The sequence below is a fragment of the Ambystoma mexicanum genome, chromosome 2q (genome assembly GCF_040938575.1).
Source record: "Ambystoma mexicanum isolate Mex_15411 chromosome 2q, UKY_AmexF1_1, whole genome shotgun sequence".
NCBI classification, from domain to species: Eukaryota; Metazoa; Chordata; class Amphibia; order Caudata; family Ambystomatidae; genus Ambystoma; species Ambystoma mexicanum.
The window spans coordinates 1,031,509,349-1,031,532,013 of record NC_090924.1 but is presented as its reverse complement, the minus strand read 5'-3'; the positions used below and the strand labels follow the sequence as shown (position 1 = coordinate 1,031,532,013).

General features: G+C 48.0%; 1 protein-coding gene across 6 annotated transcripts in view; it reads left to right on the top strand.

Moving 5' to 3' along the window:
* The window catches only part of DBF4 (DBF4-CDC7 kinase regulatory subunit), a 718,935-nt gene that overhangs the window by 37,816 nt on the left and 658,454 nt on the right, over window positions 1-22,665 (top strand). The window contains exon 1 of one of the 6 annotated variants that reach the window (XM_069648377.1): window positions 14,579-14,698. The exons of 4 other annotated variants lie outside the window; for them this stretch is intronic. The gene's annotated coding sequence lies outside the window, so the exon portion shown is untranslated. Of the gene's footprint in view, window positions 1-14,578; window positions 14,699-22,665 lie in introns of those variants that run through there. One more of the 6 variants, XM_069648380.1, reaches the window with a different exon arrangement.

Genomic DNA, 22,665 nt, shown 5'->3' with positions numbered 1-22,665 from the left:
TCCTCTTCACAACACCAGTACTACAGGCCCAGTTCCCACCCACCCCAATAGCAATGTGCCCTCCACGTACTATACAATGTTGAAATAACCAAAATTCCATACGTACATAACAAGGGAGAAGCTTGAACTGCTCAAGACCTGTAAAGGGAAAAACAAAACATAAATGACCTGTGTCAGCCCAGCCAAATACCAAACCACCCATACTGGTTCCCCTCCACCCCCCCAATGCATTGGTCAGTACGTTTTGGGCCCCCTGCGCCAAGATTGGCACACTAATGTGCCCATCTGCGCCAAGGCAAGTTTGTTAAACAAGGAGAAAAATTGAAAATGGCAAGCTGCACTTTGGGGGTGGGGGTGATGAGGGCCACCCTACACCACCAGGGAATTGTGTAATGTGAAGTGGGGTGTACCTCTCCACCCCCACCCCAATTTGAGGGGCGGCACATCTCATGTAGCCCTCCCTGGGGGCAAATAAGGGGGGGGGGGCTGTCGTGCATTCCTCCCTGGGCTCAGGTGTCCCTTCCCAGGAGCAGATATCTGGCCCCCGGGAGGGCTGCATGACATGGCCCCCACTCCATTGTGGGTGGAGGGAGGGGTCACCACCCCGGCCCTTTAGAAAATTCCCTGTTTGTTTGGGGTGCCCCACAGCCCCCCTAAAATGCTGTCTCCCATTTTCACTTTTTTCCTTTTGGTGACCCAACTCCCCTTAGCGCAGATGGGCTCAATAGTTTGCCAATCTGCCCCCATGGTGCCCAAAACCTACTGCCCCACCCATTGGGGGGGGCCTGTCCAACATTTTGTGCTGGCGGGGGCACATCATGCAAGCCTCACTGGGCCTCTTTCAAACGGCTGCGTTAGGTAAACCCCTCCATTTGTGGTGTGGGGAAAACGGCCACCAAAAATTGTGGGACAGGCCCCCCCTCCCCAGTGGGTGGGGCAGTAAGGTTTGGGCACCCTGGGGCCAGATTGGCACACCAATGTACCCCTCTGCGCCAAGGCAAGTTTGGTAAACGAAGAGAAAAATTTTAAATGGCAGGCTGCCCTTTAAGGGGGGGGGGGGCTGAGGGGCACCCTAAACCGCCAGGTAATTTTCTAATGTAATGGGGGGGGGGGGGTGTGACCCTTTTCCCCTCTCCCCCACACACCAAATGCAGGGGGGGGGGCATCTCATTCAGCCCTCCCTGGGGCTACGTGTCCCTTCCTAAGAGCAGATAACTGCCCCCAGGGAGGGCTTCATAACATGACCCCAAGCCCATTTTGGGTGGGGGGTGGTGGGAGGACATCCCCTTTACATAAAAAAGAATTCCCTGGTGGTCCAGTGGGGGGGGGGCACTCACCCACCGCCCCCCAACACCAGCCATATTTTTTTTTGCCCCCTTCCCCTGCAGATGGTCCCCATACATGTGGCCCCATGCTTTGGGGCCTTGGTGGGGGGGTCAGGGGGGGGGCGCTTACCTAGTAAGCAGCCCCTTCCCCCTCGTACTGACTAGACATCCCTGCTGTCTAGTGGCATTGCTGCACATGGATTGAGCTATCTGCGCCCGATCGTGAACAGCAATGCTTATACAAAGGGTGTCGTTGGAAAGGGGAGAATCAAATACAGCCGGAGATCGAGGAAGAAGGGCACCGCCTTCTCTCTTTACCGCGGCAGCCGAAAATGGCTGCCGCGGTGAATTTATTTTCAGTTTCACGCCGCGTGCATTACGCACGCCGACGTGAAATTGAAGGTAATCCAGCCCCCTGGCAGTGAGGAGGGACCTCCTCATCACATAGCCCGGGGGTTAGATTACAGTTTTGAGCGATCCCTGCTTTGCAGGGATCGCTCAAAACAGAGTGCCAAAAAGGACGAGCTACCTCGTCCTTGGCACTGAAGGGGTTAATTGAATTTGATCTTACAATAACTGCTTCTTAATGTGATATATCTCATACACTCATCACACCGCTGTGACATTAGAGAGATGAAAGCTGAGCTGACAGCCACAAACTAAGGAAGTTTGTGTTGTACAATCCCAAAAACCAGGCGAAATTGTTAAAATATCAAATCCAGTGGCAAACCACCTGAAAACCATCTTGGTCTCTAATGGCTATAAAAAATCCTTGAAATAGACGTGTTGTCAATTGGATTGACCATTGTGCAAACATAAGCCAAATGCAATAAGATATTTAAATCCGTTTGAACTGCTGTAGTTAAATGCTTGGGGCTTCCATATAAAGCTCAATGAAAAAGGATAATTCTTTAAAAAAGGAGAAGCTTTTGGAGCCTCTACCATCAAAATTTCGTAGTGCAAAACTCCAGTACAAAAAAAGGGCGATGACGATAAACGAGAATGGAGAACGCTATCCAGCTTGCTTCAGTCCACCGCTCGTCCCCGAGAGCCCTCTGTGATGCCAGAAGCTCTATTTATGCAAGCTTTGGATTTCAAATCCTATTCCCGTAGTACATGTTCACCACATTCCTATTCCTCGAATATTATGAGGGTACATGTCCCACAAGACATTTGGCCTGAGGCCACCTGGAATGTCTGCCCAGGCCCAGATGCTCTAGTGCATTCTGTGGCTTGGAGTTAATCAGAGTTTTACAGGAACACCAGATACTGTTTATGTAAACAAAACATTCACTGGATCCCTGCATGGAACCTATGCTTATTGTGTTCAATCGTGTACCATAAAGAAATTATAACCTGGCTTGAAGGCCAGACTGCTTGCATGATAATAAAGGATTAATTTGTAATTGTCAATTTGTGCACAGTGCCTGAGTACAGTCGAACGCAAAACCTTGCCCCTCTTACTAAAATGCTGTCTGCAATATACAGATCTACCTATTTAAGCCCCATGTGTGCTTTAACTAATATATAACAGGATTACACAGTTTGTGAAACTGCTCAAATCTCATGAATGTATTTTCTTCAAACTCGGGTAAAATACATGACAAGCTGGACAAGAGAAGGCTGGCCGTATCCCCTCATTTGTTTACCATATTGACTGTGCCACTAGCGTTTTTAATTGGGCAACATCCTGAGACTGAAGTAATTCAGATTGTGGTACTGCATGTCAAAAACTCTGCTTTATGAAGTTGATCTCTTGGTTTTGCTGTCTGATCCTGAGAACTCTTTGGATCATCCTAGACGGTTTCTTGTGGAATTTGCAGATGTTTGAAACATCTAGGTAAATGATACTAAGACCGACATATTTCTGATTTCTACTGCTTGTCATAGAAGACTTATACCATTGGAAACGTTTAATTGGGTAATGGAGGGATTTCAATATTGTAGAGTTAAAATAAATGGGCATATATGTCACTTTTACAAACTGATATTCAATATTTATTGTTGGAGGTTAAAACCCTCTGCAGGAAGTGGTCTAGGCTTAATCTGACATCGTTGGGGGGGAAAATTGAGGCAATGAAAATGTTACCTAAAATACATTCTCTTCAACATGGACCCACTTCCTTTATTGGCCAAGTCTTTCTGACATCATTTAGGGAATGTTTGCGGGGAGAACAAGCTAGACCCAAGATATCTTTCATTGGCTTGCATTGTCAAGTGAAGGGGAGTTTTGCTCTTGCTAGGATTGAATCCTATCCTGGGCTTCTGCTCTTTGCTCGCATCATTATTAGTGAAATTGCGGACATTGAAAATATTCAGAATGGGGTCAAGCTAGTCAACCTCTATTCAACCCGTCCCATTAATTGTTTTCTGCCAACCAATTATAATAACTCTGCCTTCTGTTAAACATGTGCTTTGGGAGGAGAAAGGCTAATCTTGAAATGGGTGAAAAAATACCTTTTTGTCTGGAGAGGCTTCATTACGGAGAAACCCTGCCTTTAAAAATCAATACTCACACCCTGCCGTTCAAGAGTGGCTATATCGAAGTTGGATCAAGTGCTTGATGAGGATAACCTGTTTAGATTTGATTTCTTTTGGTTTTAAATATACATTTTGACAAGAAGAAATATCACATTATCCACAATTTCATTTATTTTCCCTTTTTCCCCCTATAAATATTGACATTCATGAACCTTCACTCCTTTATCAACTTATTTTATCTGCTTCATCTGTCTTCCTCTAAAATTTGCCACTCTGGAATCCGTAGGGCGTATGAATGAGTAATCAAAATATCACTGAGTGGAATAAAACTTGACTAATCCTTACCATATAAGAGTGGACCTAAACCTGCATTATACGCAACAACGAATAATTAATCAATTATCTTGGTCCCCTTTTAGACTGCATCAGTAAACTATTAGTCAAATGAATGCTGGTTTTGTAAAAATGAAGTGGGTACTTATGACTTTAGCTGTCAGCCTCTCTTTCTCCTTACTGCCCCAGGTGAGCGCAGTCTGCTAAACTGTTCATTTCAAGCTATGGCTTTTGCAGAAAGTGCTTCTTTCTTCCTCCTCTGCTCTGTCCCCTAGTCGTCCCCGCTTTGATTGCTGGCTCTTTAGAGTACTGTAACTCTCTGAACCTTGCTCATCCTGGTTATCTTCTTCATCGTCTCCAAATTTTGCAGAATTATAGGGGCTCGACTGTCCTCTTGGGCCCCACGCCTAGCTTCTGCCGTTCCTATTTATCTGCATTGGCTGTCTGTGTATGACTGGGTCAAATTTAAGGCACTCTGCATTGGAAATCGCACCTCTGCAAGACTGGCCCAGAGTACATGCAGACTAAATTCACCCGTTCTGTTCCCCCCCGTGTCCACTCTGTTCTGCTGCTACGCTGTGCATTTCTGTCCCCCGGTTCAAGTGCTCCTCAGTCTCCCGAGGCTCGGTGTGGAACACTCTACCCTTTCTCTCTGTAGAGTCCATGATCACTTGTCATTTCGACGCGCTGTTAAAACTTTCCTGTTTTAGGCTTGATTCTGCTCTTTGCTTTCTCTGCTTCTTGCTTTCTCTGCTTCTATCTTCAGCCCTGCCATTAACGCCATAAATCCCTAGCTGGTGCAGGGTTGTGCTTTATAAATGTACATAAGATTAGACCCTTCTGAAAAGAGGCAGAGTAGATTTGGTTTTGGGCTCGTCATTCCAGAGAACGCCTATTTTTAAGTGTTGTGGAGTTGTGCCTTTACAAACGCGGATTAGAGCGGCCAAAGTGAAGTTGTTTATATAGGGCTCTTTTAGTGGCAAAAAATCATGTTTGAAATCATTGAAAAAGCAATAGCGTAACAATGTCTAAGGATTGGCTGCAAGATATGACTACTCTCGGTAAGGGAGTAGGTTTTCTTCCAAAAGAAAGGCAAATCGGATAATGATGATTCAGTGCATCTGGGGTGAATCGAATGAACTGTCTGTGGTATTAGTTATATCTGACCTTTTAAATAAATATAGTCTGGTTTATTAAACCCCCTGCATCTCCCGACATGAGCTCCTTAACATGAAGCGCAGTACCTGGAGTTGATTGTGAGGAGGGGCTTCTGTAGTGATCTTACTATCTGGCATTGCAGAGACAGACTGCTGCACCCCCAACACTGGTACCGGCGTGCCCTTCCATTCCTGAGTAGTGATTAAAGTGCCTGCTCAATCCCACCCTACTGCTAAAACAGACGTGATCACAATTATAAAGGTGAAACAGGCACAGCCAGACCGGTATACCTCCTGTAGTAATGTGGACTGAGGAGACGGTACACTCTTCAGGAGGGGTGTGAGCTGACTCAGTTTCAACACAAACAATAGTATGGTGATCTCAAATAAAAGAATGTAAAAACAAGGTTCTATAAAAACAGGATATTAATTGACACACAAGACTCATTTAAAAATAAAAAAATGCCTAATCCGGTAAAGGAAACTTGGAGGATGTGGACTTGCAGAGCAAAGGGGGCCCTCTTGGTTAAGACTGGTACAGGCACTTGATTTGAGTAACAATGGGTCCTGAGAAGGCAAAAGGGTGCCGGTGCCGCCGCCGCCTTCGTGCATTTCTGCAGCCGAGCAGGTGTTTAGGTGGTCGAGTCGTATTGTTCCAGTGGCGAGTCTGTATTTGAGACTGGTCAAGCTTATGGGCCCCAAACGTTCAAGTTAGTGGTTGGGTCAAAACAGTGTATCCCCTGGTCGAGTTGGCAGTCGTCACTGACAAGGAGATGGCTTCCATCTGGTCTGCTTTTGAGGTGGGTCGGAACTGCTATTGTCATGTCGCTGCTCAGGATGCGATGAGCCTGGTGCTTCACAGTGGCAAGCTAGCAGTTCAGTCGCAGTGATAATGTGCTTCACTATGTTGTCTGCTGCAACGCCTTTAATAAGCAGGAAAACAATTTGGAGAGTGGCAAAAGTGACTGGTAGCTGCTCGAAGTGAGTCAAGTGCGTTGCGCTGGCTCGATGAGGTCTCAATGCCATTAACCGGGTCCTGAACTACTTCTGGGTTGCTGAGAGGCCCAATTCAGTCTCTCCTGGGACATGGGGATTAGGGGGGTCCTTCACCCTCCATGGAGCAGGATCCTGGTTCCAGTGTACAGTTGGCAGAGAGGCCTTAGACACAGCAGTGTCACCCCAAATGTGCACCCTAGGTGGGTAGGGTGAAGTGCTTTGGAAGCTTCTGTCTTCGTCTCTGTCAGCGGAAGACAAGAGGCTTGCATGGAACTCAGTTGTGGATGGGGTGTACTCCAAAGTCAAGTCCAAAGGTGAATCAACTATAGGCAAGCCCCCCAGCCCCCTTTTTAAAAGCAAAACTCTAGTACAGATTAGTCCGTAGCAAGCATGTTGTCAGGAGTCTAAGTGAGCGTGCTGTAACAAGTGACCTTTGTCCACTAATGTCCTACCCAGCGTGCTCTGTCTGCAGGAAGTGGGAAAGGGGCAGGAAGTTTAGAGCGCATTGCCAGATTCCCAAGATATTGGAACTCCACTCTTGGCCTAACCCTCTCCGCTGGGTTGCTCATAATTCCAGCGCCTATCCATGTCTGCCTACTTTAAAAGGACTCCAATGACCAGCACCCTGATGCAAGTGTCTTTGTTATGTCAGGACTGTCTTTTAAGCACTGATTCTCTGGGGACCTCAAACGAACAGCTCCCTGGGCAGGGTCCTACGTTGTTGTGGAGACACCCAGGCCAGATAGCTAATACACGCTAGCCCTGTCATGATTCTAGTTTGAACATGAAGTGCAGAAGAATAAAAAAGAAAAAATGAAAATACATGTGCTTTTCCATAATTTGTTCTAGCAGCTGTCTGAAATTGTATAGACACTGCATGATGGTTGCTCGAGATGGCAGGAGTCGTTCACAGCAAAGGCAGATCCGTCCTCTAAGATTTTGACGTGGGGCATAAAACTGAATCACCAGAATGTTTTCCCCTCTCAGCTATTGCACAACACCTCCCCAATCTACCCCCAGTCCAAACCTTTTCACCTTTACCACTGGACCCACCTCCCTAACCCTTCTTTACTCACCCACTCTTATCCATCTCGACCGTCACCCCCACTTAACCCCACCACACTAAATCTTCCCCCATGCTTTCTCCTTGCCACAAATGGAACAGAAAACATTCTCAAAGGACGGTTCAAGTGTTTGAATTCAAATATTTGAGGACTATGGCAGTCCCTGTCACATTGCCTCCCGATGGTGTTGGCCCCTGGTTAGTTCTACTGATTGGTGAACCCTACTGTCTAATGGCGGCCTTCCTCCGATATTGTTCTACCTGAAAGCAGGCTCTCAAACTCCCTCAGGGGCTCCCTAGTTTTCCCTAATCCCACCAGATGTTCATGTTCTAATGGGAAATTTGGGAACCGGAAAATTCAACTGGTTCCACTTATGTCCTCGGTTACCTCACCCTTATACTGTACCTTCTTCCCCCCACTCCAACTGTCCCTCCAATGTTTCACTCCTCTTTCTCCACCATTTGATGTTTACTATTTCTCCCTCCTCCTCCAACTCTACTACCACTACTGCTATACCACATCCTCCCTCCACTTCTCCTCCTATACTACCACTCCTCCCACTTTACCATCCAGCCATGCTCCTTGTTCTCAGTACCACTCTTCTCACATTCACCCCCTAAACTGGGGCCCTCATTCTGAATTTGGCTGTAAATCCGCCAAAATACTGCCAAACTTGTTAACCATTGCTGCTGCTTGGTCCTGCGGGATTACAATGGTATGGTGGTTTAAGTCCCCATTTTTGGAGACCATAGGACTCCATGGGGATTTTGGCAGAATTAGCGCCAGCAGTAATCCTGCATTTTCTTAAATTTTTTTTTTCTTTTTTGGTGGTAGAATGGATTATTTTTATCCTCCACCTTATCACCAGACTCGCGGTGCAGCAACTTGCTGTTAACAGAATTACTACCATGTTAACACTGTTCTTTTCCGCACATCCGTACTTTCAATGAGGCCCACTGTCCTTACTAAACACACTCCTCTCAAACATGCACTCACACTACAGAACCACAAATGTTCCTAAGCCACTCCTCGCCTGCCCCTTAACTTCCCAATCTGCTGCTCACTCCTCCCCCTCCTGGCCTCTTGGTTGCCATCCACCTACTCCTCTGACCTCACCAGATTCACCCACACTTCTGTTCCCTACTTATATATCCCTCCCTTGCTGAGGGTTGGCCACATGTCCTTACCCAATCCCCTTTTTTTCCTTCCCCCTCCCCTGGCGTATATGTGCTAAAGGAAAGGTTTAAAAGTGGATCTTAGCCCTGCCCACTTTCTCAAGAAGGCTTGCTGTCCTGGAGATCTGTAAGTGATGGAAGATGAAGCCAAAGTTTGTTTACTGGTTTGTATGATGGACCTTGCAGTTAAGTCTAGGGATCCTTCCTCTTTCAGGTCCACGGCGGTCTCGTGAAATTGTTTCTGGTCTACCAGTGAGCTTTGCCAGTCCCGTTTGTAACACAGCTGCTCAGGGCTGCTGCGTGGTAGTGCTTCTGTGTGGCTGCTCGTTCTCTCGATATGGTTTAGATCTCCCCCCTCCCTAGCCACAGTGTCGCAGTGATCAGTCACCCAGGAGTCCCCTGAGAGCTTTTGCCATTTTTCTGTAAACCAACCACTTCTGCCCCCTAACGAAGGGTAGACGTGATATTCTGCTCTTAACTGTACTAGCTGCCTATTGTTGGAAACTTCCTTTGCCCTTTTTAGCCTCTCATCTCCCTTGCTCAGGAAGGAACAAAGGCGTCTGACTGTCTTGTCTCACAATGCTGGGCCACTCTGCTACTAAGGGGCCTTCTCTATGACACAAAACATCCAGCGGAGCAGTCCGCCAAAAATTCTGGCTGAATACTGGGCTTTTTCTAGGGCCACGTATGCACCCAAGAACCTTCCTTGCTGTTTCACAAATTCTTCTCCAAACCACAAACCCTCATCTTGATTGACTCCCAAAGCAGTACAGCACTCTAAGGTGGGATGAAAGTCTAAACCGAAACACTTTGCAACACTTTGTACTTCCCTTACTGCCAGTCGGTCAAATTCCCTAGGATTTGTGTATTTCAGCCAGGGTGTCTCCACCGTGCGTCCAGCTGTAAACTTCCTCTAGTACGTTCAGTTCCTTCTTCACCCTCTCCAGGTCCCGTCGTACCTCCTTTTAGAAGGTCCGTAGTTTTAGATATCAGGGTCCCTCTCGCCCAGACTTTAAATGCTTCCCAAACCGACGAGATGTGGTCAACAGACCCGATGTTGTCTGCAAAGAAATTGGCAATTTCTTTGTGTAGGGTTTCAGCAACGTTTGGGTCTTTTAATATATCTCTAGGCATTCTCCATCTCCTAGTCGGCCTAGGGGCATCTCCCAGAGTAATTTCCAGTGTCACCGGGGAATGATCAGTGTGCGGCAAAGGATTTCGCAATTCTGTAGGGTGTGTGTTGTATTTGAGGGGACGAACCAATAGTCTATGCGTGACTCGCTGTCCTGTACGAAAGAGTAGAACGTGTAACGTTTGCTTGTTGGGTGGAGCACTCTCCAGGCATACAGCATGGATAGCTGCTGGATGATCTGTTTCAAAGCTAGCGCCGTCTTGGAAGGATGCCTGATTGCCTTGGCGGATCTGTCCGGAGTCTGGTCGAGCACCACATTAAAGTCCCCTCCCCATAGTATAGTTGCTGCTTCGTGCTTAACAAGGATCTCAAGTATATGTAAGTAGAAGTCCGGGCCATCGAGAGAGGGCCATAGGTGTTCACCAGGGTCGTGTGTTCCCCTGCAATTTCCCCCCAGACCAACACATATCTGCCCATCGGGTCCACAAGTTGGCCCTTGTCGATGAAACCTAGTGATTTGTGAATAAGAGTGCATACCCCTCTGGACTGCGAGGAGTAATTCGTTTAGTAGCGCTGTTTGCCCCATTTAGCCAGTATTTTCTCATTAACCGAGCCCTGTGCATGCGTTTCTTGCAACATTAAAATGTGGGGCCCATGTCTGGTGACATAATTACCAACCTTCCTGGCCTTCATTGGGTTATTTAGGCCTCGAACATTCCATAATATTAGTTTAATCTTCAACCTGTCACCCATTTCCTATATATACACATTGCAATATATTATAACAACCATAAATGCACGAGTGACCAGAACTAGGGTAGCACCAGTACCTGTGAGACCTTATTTCAACAAACCAACAACCTTCAACAGTGCAAACTCTCCTCCCAGACTTAAACTCGTCCGGTTGGTTATCACAACAAAAAAACTTCCCCTTTCGCCTTGTCCCACCCTCCACCCACATCATCTGCCCCAACTTGACGATGGACCCATATAACTGATTGGAACATTCCTGAGGGTGCTTCGTTGCTGTCCATTGACCAGCCGACTGGTCGCCCACATGGGAGACTACGGCCCGATACCATCGGATCTTAGTCCAGTACAGCTGTGTTGACTTTGCGGAAAGAAAAGCATGTTACTGCTGCAAAGGAGGCACAATTCATCCGTCTATCGGATCTCCTCTGCCTCCACCCGGGCCGGGTCTTAAATTTGGGTCCCTTATGCGATCTCTGGGGGGCAGTGGAATGGAGGCCTCCACGTATGCCATTGCCTCTGTAGGGTTTTCAAAAAAATGGGCCCTGCCTCCATGTTGGATTCTCATTTTCGCAGGGGAAAATGAAAGCATAAGGTGTATTGCGGACCCGTAACTGTTTCTTGACCAACTCATAGGATCTACGTTGTGCTTGTATGTTCGCAGAAAAGTCTGGATATATATGGATCCTGTTTTCTTCATGGTGCAGTGTCGCTTTTTCCCCTGGCCAGACGGAGTATCGTGTCCCTGTCCCTATAATTCAGGAGACGTGCAATTATGGTTCGGGGTGGAGCGCCCGGCTTGGGGGTTGGTGCAAGGGTGCAATGAGCTCTTTCAACGAGGAAATGTTTTGAAATAGATTCTTTCCCCTGTATGGATTTCAGCAGTTATTCCACCTGCCTTTCCATGGAGCCTTTGCCAAACGTCTCCGCCACCCCTACAATACGGATATTGTTCTTGCGGGACCTGGATTCTAGATCCTCGCACTTGTTCTGAGTCTTGCGTAGCTCCGTCTGGAGTAGGGCTATATCACGTCCATGTTGCGAAAGCACATCTTCATTTACACTTATCCTGTTTTCTGCTTCCGATATGCGTGCGCTTTCCTTTTCCACTCGCGCTTCAAGGATCCAATCGTCGCCACTATGTCATCCAGTTTTACGTTGACGGCCAGGAACCCATTCTGCACAATTATTGCCAGGCGGTCCAAGGGATCTGTCTTGATTTTCCTGTGTTTGTGTTGCCCCTCCTGTTGTCACCTGCGGCTGGGAGCTGGCGAAGGAGTCCATTGGGCCGGTCTTTCTACCACCTGTGGCCTTCTTCTCAGTGCGGCCCATTAGGCAAAGTGATCACCTGCAGAGTGGATTGTGCTCTCCCACGTGAATGGAACCGCTGTCCCTGCGTTCAGTTATTGCCCACTGTGGCTACAATGGAGGTTGGCAGTGCAGCCCTTGCCCTGATCCCACAGCCAGGGTGCGCCGCAGTACAGGCAGGAAACTGGGCCTTTGTCGCTACGGGCAAAAGATCTTTACTGCAGGGGCCTAGTTATGGAACTACACAGCTCCGGCATATGCACGGGCATTGGCTATAGGGTATGCCATCCATATGGTCATTACATGATTCCTTGGAGCAATTGGCGTTGTGGCGGCCAGATATTCGCTCCGGCCTGTCTCCCCGCCCCGCTTCCCTGTGATCCTGGAGTGGTGCCTTTGCACTGTTGCCAGCCTGTCCCCAATATCACCCCGCCAATCGCGCCCCCAGCTCTGAGCACTTATATGCCTGAATTTCTGGTGTCTTCTGAAGGAGTTCAGCAGGTGTGGAGGCTGGCACTCCAGTAATACGTGTCTATTTGCGATAGTCTGGCCGTGTCACAGTGCACCTGGAGGATCCAGTGCTAATTTATCTGGCGTGTGCTTCCCTGTCTGAAGGATCGTGACGGTACAGTTCTCTAAGTTGGTGAGGTACTCGGTGTGTTAAGCAAATTTCACACCCTGCGGCCAGCCACGCACTCCGCCTCTCCTCCGAGCCGCCGCCAACGCAGGGAGGCCTCGGTCTCGTTGATGCGTTTACACCCCGCGCCCAGGCGATCCAGGCAGGAGCTTCTCGCGCTATGTGCGTCGCAGCCCGCAGTGGCGGCCGCCGTATCGCAGGGTGTCTTGCACCTCCCCTTAGTGTTGGCCGGCCAATGTTACAGGGCCCCCCGCGCTCCCTGCCTCCCACAGCGGCCCACTTACTTCACCAGCGTGTCTTCCCTGGACTTCTGCCTCAGGGGTCCGGGGCACGTGCTGCAATCCCGGCCATCTCCAGGCACTCGGTGGGGGCCCCCTCTCAGGCCTGATGCGGAGGGAGCTGCCCCAAGCCCTCGTTCGGCGAAGAGGGGGAGCCGGAGCGCTGCCCCTAATGTTGGTAGGCCGCACCGCCCCCTCCGGGGTCGCGCGGGAGCGGCGTGGAGCCCAGCAGCGGTTACGTCTCCGCTACCTGAGCGCCGCGACTTCACCGACCAATATCTCCTCAATCCCAATGTCGGCGAGCTCTGTTTTCTAAGGGGCATTTCGCCACAGTATTTCATAAATATTTTCAGAGCAGTTGCTGACTGGAAGGATATTCGGGGTAACAGAATTTCGCTCGAGCCGGAGCTCTCCACCTAGGCGGCCATCTTCGACGTGCGCAACCCGCTTGCATCTCATGTTTGTCCTCGTGGCAAACGGATCCACCGACCGGGTTCCTCACTGGGCAAAGATTTCCCCAATAACCAAGACTCGCCACCCCCTCATGGGAGACTATGCTCTGCCTGCTCAGAGCATCCGCCAGCCCATTCTCTGCTTCTGCCCGATGGGTGACGGAAGCCGAGATATTCTCCCAACAGCCAGAACCATAGTGGCATTGACTGCACATCTCCTTGCTTGTTGAGGTAGTCTGTGGCCACTGTGTTGTCCGTCGGAATCGGAACATGCCCACCCCCATACTAAACCCCCCTCACTCCCGAGGTACGGCGAGAAAGCCGGGATGGCTAACCTGATTGCTCATAACTCGATTTTGTTGATATGCCAGTGGCGCTCCACTGGAAACCAAAAGCTGTTCGCTTGCAGATCCCCACAGTGAGTGACTCAGCCATTTAGGGTCACTCTCTCTGCTAGCCCGCCATGATAGGCCGCTGGCCACAGACTTCGACACACTCAGGACGTCAAAGTACTGAGACCATTTATTCCCGCAAAAGCCATTGAAGGGATTTAATCCGCAGCCTGGCCTCTGGCACAAGAAAAATGCAGTAGGCCATGAGAACCAAGAGGCAAAGGAAGGAAGCAGCAGGAAGTCTGTGGTTCTGGAACAGTGTGGTGATCTGTCTGATGTTGGTGAATTTCAACAGAGGGGGCAGCCTTCCCCCCCACCTGGATGTCTACGACTGAATTTGGGCTTTTGTGTTTTGGTGTGACATGGGACTTCGGGGAATTCAGGGAGAATCCCAAACTGCGAAGCAGAAAAAGGGTGTCTGTAACTCTCACCTGGGACTCCGCGAGAGCGTAATGCCTTCTCAGCTAGAGGATCTGTTATCTGTACTCTTATTCTGTGACAACAATAATAACAATAGAACTACTGTAATTTCTATTTGCGGGAAAAAACTGTAATGCAGTGTGCCTTTGATAAATCCCTCCCTCACCTGTGCTTGTTTTTTGGAGCTCTCCTTCCTGTAGGGGCGCGTTGGTTTGAAACTTTTAACTTGAGAGGCTGCGGTGTTCAAAAGATTCTTGTCGGAATAATGTCCTTGCCATTTTTAGAGTTATCTTGGGTGGTTTCTTTGGTGGAAAAAATATATCTAGTTTTTCAGATTCTGAGCAGTCCCTATGTTGGAGAGATCTTTCTAAATTTTCCCCTTTTAGTTTGCAGGTTCTTGGTTCTCAGAAAAGGTTAGATGCTACGACTGTACTCGGTTTGAGGAAACGTTAAATGTGAGTTCGTCTTAACTGAGTAGTTGCAGCCTTCAGAGACGTGCAGTAATAACTAAGCGAAGTATAACTTGCTGGGACCTCAGGTAAGCAACATATGTAAAACTTCTTTCTTATTCACAAAGTTCATTCATTAACAAAAATACCTTTTTGTTTAGCAGGTTTTCGGAAAACTGTAGAAGAGAACCTTCAGGCGATGCAGAGACTGCGCTGAGGAAAACTTCTGAATGAAGGCACTGCAACCGCGAACGAAGACTGCTGCGAGGAAGATGCTACGGCTGTACTTCTGACAGAAGATGCAGAGACTATGAAATAAACAGCTGACTGAAGGAAACACTTTGGTTCAGTAAGTAATATCTCTTAACTTCCTTTTTCCTTTTACAGGTTCTGTCAGGAGATCGCTGGTAGCGGAGAAGACGCGAAGTGAGCGCTCCAGCAGAGGCGGGGCTTAAGTAGCTCCCTCTGCAATAGGTGTAGTATGTGGTGTGAGATTACAATGGACATGGCGGCAGCCATGTTGAGTGTAGGAAAAACCAATATAAGCGGTATGTGAGCCTATGGGTGCAATGCTATGAATGAGCCAAATGCATTTTGTGCCAGGCTTGAAGCCACTATTGACCCACTGACTGATATTAAGTTCCTTGCTTCCCTGGTATTTCTGAATAGGAACAGGGCTCCTTTGCTGGGATCATGACATTCCCCGGATTAGCTAGTCCAGGTAAGGGAACATGTGAACATTGGATCTCCTTAGGTGAGCCATCGGAACTGCCATCAGCTTAGTGAAAACCCAGAGAGCGGAGGTTAGGCCAAAATTGATGGTGCGTGTCCCCAATGACGAACCTCAGGAAACCGCCTGTGCTTTCGATAAATCGGCACATGGAAATATGCATCCTTAGCTGGAGTCACCGCACCCGACACTGCTGTCTAAATCGACTGCTCCTTAGAGACCCTCTGTCCCAGTTTTGTCTGCGGCAGCTGTGCCTTCCTTCTGAAAGAGACATAGGGCCTCTAAGCTCTGCCTCTAGATTGAAAGGCAAAAGATTTTGTCTGGCTGCTGCACTGTACCGCCTAGAGACTTTGCAGCAAGTTTCGATTCCATGAACCATTCCAGGGCCTGAACATGTGCTTGCCATGAAAGGCCATATCCGGCAACTTCGGTTGCACATTAGGGGAGACCCCTATGCTGCCCTCCTAAATACCGTAAATGTCCCCATGGAATAGGAAGCACACCACTGCTGTCCAATCATTCACCATGTCTAGAATTCCATCTCACATCTCCTCCTGCGGGTGGTCTGCCGCCTCCGTTATCGTCCTTCGGAGTACATGCAAATGTTGGCAAAAGCACAACTAGCGTCAATTGCCTTCAGCGCTGTACTCCCCGATGCAAATATCTTCTTGGCCAGAGCGTCTGTCTTTTCTGACTGTCTGTCAGCAGGTTTGAGGTGGACCATGCGTGCAATCAACGTGGTTGCCTGGACCACAAGCCCTTTGAGGGTAAGTTGGGCAGACAAAAAAGACAAGTTTAGGCCGGTTTGTATTTCTTCATTAGCTCGGCATAAATTGCTGGTGTTGAACATGCTTGTTGCCATTAAGCTCTGATGGGATTAGATATAGCTACATTGGAAGGCAACGCACTTTCGGACTGAGAATCATTTTGAGGATATTGGTTAGATCGTAGGACTGCAGCTGTTTTGCTGGGGCACTATGGCCCATAGTCAGTACCACCTTCAGCTGTTTTTCTGTATTGAGCATTGGGATGGTTCTAGGGAGAGGCAAGCCCTTAAGCTTGGTTGCCTCGTGCAGCCCTTCTGCCAAGGCCAAGCGATCAGCCTGTTATGTGAAGAAGTCGACACCTTGATGGTTTGACTCCATTCCAAAAGGGACTGGGTCCCCATACTGGTCAACATAGACAAGAACTGTGCCCTTGATTCTGGTATGAAACACTGATCCATCATTGTCGACTATTGTCCCCCAGAGTGGGGGGGGGGAGTAAAAGGCAGGTCATTGAGCTTCTTTGAGCTTGTTGAAAGCACTTGAAGTATCAGGGAGGGGTGGGGCCCACATTGTTCTTTCTACCCAGGGGGTAGAAGAGAACACCCCCCGGCCCCCTCATTTTACGTTCCTTAAAGGAGGTTCCTGTGGAGGTGCCTTTGGCCAGGCTAAGCTCTCGGCTCAATCTATTCTTGCAGTATTTCTTTCTGCTTTTTGGGTCCCAGAATAGATTCTAAGCCTTGTTGACTAGTCTTTGAGCCACTGCATCTTATGAGTGCCCCAGATATCTTGAAATTCCATGTGAGGTCTTCGTCTTATTGAGGCTCTAAACCTTTCCGGCTCACTTTTGCACTTCAATCCTCAATCAACCTTCTCCTGGCTCCAATCTTTCTAATACCCCCCTGCCTGCACAACCCCCTTATTGGTGTGTAAACTAGTTTTCTCTTTTTCTCCACATCGACTTTGTCCCAGATCTTGAACTGTGCAGGGTGCTCGTTCTGGGCAGGGGCCTAATCGCACATCAATGAACGCCAATGTGCGGGGGGAGACAAGTGTAGCAGAGAGTAGTGCAGTGGCATACTCGTGAGCGTGTGTAGCCTTGCTCACTGACAGCAGATGAGCGATGAGATCCGAAGTAGCATATTATCTGCTCTGGATTTAGAGAACCAGCCCCTCGATGGGACCTCGACTGGCGCCTTGGCTGTTACATCATTATTGTTGCGTGTTGGCTGCTGCCCTCGAGTGGGTTGAGTTCACCTTGCGGGCCCTGCTCATACTATACCGTGCAGGAAGAAAAATCTGAAGTTCCTACCACATGCAATGGAAACCAGACCGTGTGCTGTGTTTGAAACCCCTCTCCCCCTCACGCAGAACTCCTGAAAGTGGTGTTGTGTAGTGTAGACATATGTTTTTGCTTAGGCCTGTAATCACCCTCCACCCTGCCTTCACATGCACTGTCTTATTTTCCATCAACAGAAAAGATTCCGACCTATAGCCACAGCGAGGCACCCATCAATGTGTGTAGCCCACATCGATCTATCCAGTCAACAATCATCTAACCCTACAGTTTCCTGCCATGATCAAAACCAACAGGAGCAATCAACAAGAGAGGCCCCACCAAACCAGGGAGCCTACTACCAAGACAGCTTAACGCACAACCAGATCCGCAGTAGAACACGACCAACAATAGTCACGAAACGCTGCAACCACAAACATGCCCCGATACAAGAACAAGGAGTTTTACAGATTTTGCTTACCTGAAGTCCCAGCAAGTTATTCTTCGCTTAGTTATTACTGCACTTGTCTCTGAAGGCTGCAACTACTCAGTTAAGACGAACTCACATTTAACGTTTCCTCAAACCGAGTACAGTCGTAGCATCTAACCTTTTCTGAGATCCAAGAACCTGCAAAATAAAAGGGGAAAATTTAGAAAGAGATCTCCAGAAACCAGAATGGAAAACAGAACAAGAAAGACAAATTAAACTTCACCCCGTCGAACAGGAACTACCTACCGGAATTCAAAGCACCTCAAAATCGGCATCAACTGCCCCGAATCAACTAAAGATACAGACAAATGCATCATGCATCTCCTGCCACCCCTCCACCTAGAATACTTCTATACCAGAAAACAAACCTCCCACAACAAAGGACCCAAGGAATGCAAGAGTGGACCCCACTATCTAACCACCTACCACAATGCTCAGAACCTGGCAACATGGAAAAGCACTTCAGAAAGCCACCTATAAGAACCAGAGCTAAGCTAGGTCTACCCATACACAATGGTGGAGCAGTGAGGGTGGTCACAGGCCTAACCAGACGGGACCATGTTACACCAGCCAGAAGAGCACTACACTGGCTCCATGTTGAGGCTAGAATCCATTGCCGCCTCCTTATCACCTTTAAGAGTCTTCTGGGCATCATGCCCCGCTATCTCAATGAACTGATCCTGCCCAAGAGTACCCCACGGGTCCTCTGGTCTCGGGAGACCAAAATGTTAAAAAATCCAAAAAGTAAGTTTAGGAAAGCTGAAAAGGGAGCGTTTGCCATAGCAGCCCTGACAGCCTGGAACCGCTTACCTTTTGGATCTAAGGTTGGAAACTGAACTTGAGGCCTTCAAAAGAAAGCTAAAAACCTGGCTGTTCGATTGAAGCTCTCCACAAGCGTAGCTCCTGACACGCCCGACTACTGACTCCTCTGTTTCTTGTTGTATCAGTCTTGTCAGCGTCATCATGCCTACGGGTTAATTGCTGCACACTACAAATTGAGTAAAGTAAAAGACTCCTTTTGAGATGGTGGGACCAATCAACTCCTAAGTAAGCCACCTGGATATCATCTCGGAGCTGGTTGAATTTCCACAGAGTTGCTGCTGGAAACCGTATAGCCAGGGAGAGGAACACCAGATTGTGTGCATTTCTTTTAAGATAGCCTAGAGCTCCAGGAAGAGCCTCCGGACTCCCAGGAAGCAGGACAGACCGAGCCTGAGCCCCCCCCCCCCATCCCCCCAACAGAGTGCGGGACCCCAGAAGCAAGGAAAGTCCATCTCGACAGCCGGGAACCGCAGTGCTATTTGCGGTAAACGCGAGGAGCTGAAACGCTAAACAGCCACTGAAAGTGAAGTTTGCCTGTTGCAAGTTTTGACTGTCCCATTGCAGTGCAGGATTCCCCCCCCCCTCCCACCCCTGCCCTCCTCCCGCTTGTCCCCACGACTGAGACTGAGGCCCAGGAACAGTGAGATTCGCAGAGCTGCACAGGAACAGAAGTCATCTGCTGCACTTTGTCTTCAATTCAAAGGTACTGTAACCAAGTCTGAGAAAACTTGCTGTAGAGTTGCTTGCATCTTCTACTCACAAGTCCTAACGGCTAGTGGCCCTACATTTGATTCTTCTTTTCTTAAAAGACTTGTTATAACATTGTGCAAGGACTTTTCTACTTACCCATTAGAAGTGCTTCCTCATATATAAGACTTTTGCCCATTGACTTCGGTCTAGCCTGTTATACTGAGTGACTCTGCTGTAGTGATCCAAGTATTTGCCTGCTTGCTTAAGAATATTTGTGGTCTCTTGTTCTAATAATCTTTTCTTTTTACCAACTTTTACAGTATTCTAAATGCCAACAGTAAGATATTGATGTCCCCAGCACCCTAGCTATTGAAGTCACCTGAGCTGAGGGTGTAGGTTGTGTCCGTGGGCCACCCCAAAAGGGTCTTTACTGATTTAGAAATGTAAGAGTGTACAGTATTTAAGTGGATTTGTATGTTACTATTATATTGCTCCCTTCTAAAGGTTTATTCTAACTGACTGATAAATTAATAATTGTTTATTCAAGAAACCTTGAGTGCAAGATTTAATTTGAATACTTGTCACTGAATCTCTGTGTAACTCCCCTACAGCTCACATTGTCCTCTCTTGAGATAAGCCTGGCTGCTCAACACGCTACCAAAACTGTGTAGTACAAGCTTATACCAAAGGTTGAGTTTCCTATACCTGTAGTCAGAGTTTGTTGTAGTGTTCCCAGAGGGCGCTGCATACAAACTTTGCCTAACAACCAATCCAACTCTACAGACCGCCCACTGATGCATATTAGACCTCTACAAACCATAACAGAATTGTTCCGGGGACATAAACATTTGGTTTGAAAGACAAAATGAAACAACTAGATACTCCCTGGAAACCCTTCACTTCAAACAAATGGCAAACGACGCCACACATCGAGCGGAACATGCAGTCTTTTGCAGAGATGCACCGCTCAGTCAAAATCTCGAGCTGCATGATGCCCACACACATGAAACTCCTGGCGAGAAACCAAAGAAACTGGAAAGGACTTGACCTTGAAACACTTAGATACACTGGAATCTATCAAACTTGACACCTCCCCGCTAAAGCTCAACACGTGGATCACAGATACACTAGGTCAATTAGCACCCCTAAAGATCTTCAAAATCGCAGTGAGTTGGTGCACAGAAGAACTAATGGAAAAAAAAAAATAACTGGAAAAACAATGGTGAAAACACTTCAACCAATTGGACAAAAACCAATGACTGATATGAATAAGCAGTTCCGATAGCCAAAAAAGCATACCACGCTAAAAGTATACAAACTGCAACAAACTGACAAAAAGAAAGGTTCTAAACCATCATGAACATTAAAACCCCCCAACATCTTGCAACAACTACTTCATACCATCTTTGTTACACCCTAGGAGTATCTCACAACTCCTTCCTGATCACGGAAGCCGAATGGTAGTCGACCCTCCAACCTTGGTTGGCAGGGTCTCCTGATTCTGGATAACTGGTAACCTCGAGGCAGTCGATTTGGGCCGGTGGGGAAGAGGGTTAGGGAGAAGTTGTGGATAGATTTGGGGGTGATGAGGAAACCAGATAGAGGGCTTGGGAACTTGGAGCTGGGATGGGTAGTGGGGATTTGGGGATAGACCTACAACACCTATACCTTGCAAGACTCTTAACGCCCTACTCCTGCTTCCAAAAGGGGAGTTTAAACACGCTGCTTTTTAACATAATGCACCTTCCTTTTGGTAGCACCCCCACCTGACGCCATACCCTTCCTTGTCTAGAGTGCGGAACCCTGAATTCCTGTGGTTACACTCCTTCTTATTTCAGAGTGTGAACCCCTCCTTTAGGCTCCTGTCCTCCTTCAAGCACAAACAAAGCAACAAACAGTGGCACATTATAGTGGCACATTACACAATCATATGCCATGCTACATGACAGCTTGACAATTGACACTGGCTTTGACCGGACTGTTGAACTCATGGGTAACTTGGGAATCCTTGAGCACATACTGGACCATTTCACTAAGACGAGCCTGCTAGCCATGTTACTCCATTACTCCTAATAATGGAGTTCAGCACATGAAAAGCAACGCACAAACAGCGTAAGCGCGTGCGCATCTGAGCGTCATAAAGTTCACATAAACATTCACTGAAGTTGCGGTTTAGCCTTCGTTCTTCTGACTTCCCAAAACCCAGCGTGCACTTATCTGAGGCCTGTAGGGCCAGGGTCGGCACACCCCCAAGCGAAGTTCAGTATGCATTGAACATCTCACAGCCGGAAACCTGCTTGTGCATGCTGTCGGCGTGCAGCCCCGCGAGCAACGAGGAGTTCTTGCTAAGCTTCCTCCGCCTCACCGCCGGGCACGAGTCTAGTCACCGCCGCATCAAGGGGTCATACAAATGCTGCTCCGGTCACCTACAGCCCATGCCTATAACCAACAAAATCACCAGCATGCGACATGGTCCAAGGAGGAGCTTCTCGAGCCCTGTGTGCATTACATATCTGTCACCATCCCCGAGGCATCATGGGAATTGTGGACCGGCATGCTCTGGGGGCCCAATACACCATACCCCCAGGGCTTATTAGACTGTATGGTGACTCCAGCTGCAGTGCTCCGCAAGTAACATCCCCGCACCCCATTTCCTCTCAATCGTAATACCCATGTGACCGTTTAACTGCCCATCCAAGAGCAAAAAAAGAAAAGCAATACAACGGGCCATCGACGCAGGCCCAAGTACCACAAATACCCTGGAAACCAGCAGTCCATAAACCACCACAACACTTGATTTGATTCAACCAATAAGCGAGGAAAGTTTCAACACACTAATAAAAGGCACCAACACTGCTGGATCTCCCAGTGACCCATGCTCACTGGGTATCTACAAAAATCTTCTCAAATACAGAGCACTAGCCTTCTACCTCCCACTACTAATGAATCTTTTCCCTAAACACCGGAATGGTACCACAATCATTCAAATCAGCGTACATCTAATCCCCTCCTAAAAGATGAGATGGGAAACACAGAAGACCCTACTAACTAGAGACCCACATCAAATCTAAAAATCCTAGAAATCCCTGTCTACAAAACTACTCAATCCTGTGAAAATCAACACAGGATCAACAGAATACTTAACCAATCCCAAGTCCAGACCCACAAGAGAAACTATCCGCACTTCCGTCCATATGGGACAGCCTAAAATGAAATGAAACGCGGACTACCACACCCATTCGTCTCTTATGCTACAGGCCATATATGACACACAAGGCTAACAGAGATTTTGTGGAATTCAGCATTAAAAGCACCACACTACAATGGCTGCTCGCCAACCGAAAGAACACACCTACAGCAATTTGACATGATACCTGCCCTTATGGTTATGACCTCATTCATTATGACATCAACTCAAAGCAGTGGGCTGTAACAGACTGCAACATTTGCATAAGGGGCATGTCATATGGTGGTGTATAACAATTGCCATCAGAACAAAGCATTAGAATGATCATGGCCCACATTGAATTATCACAGCTTTGTA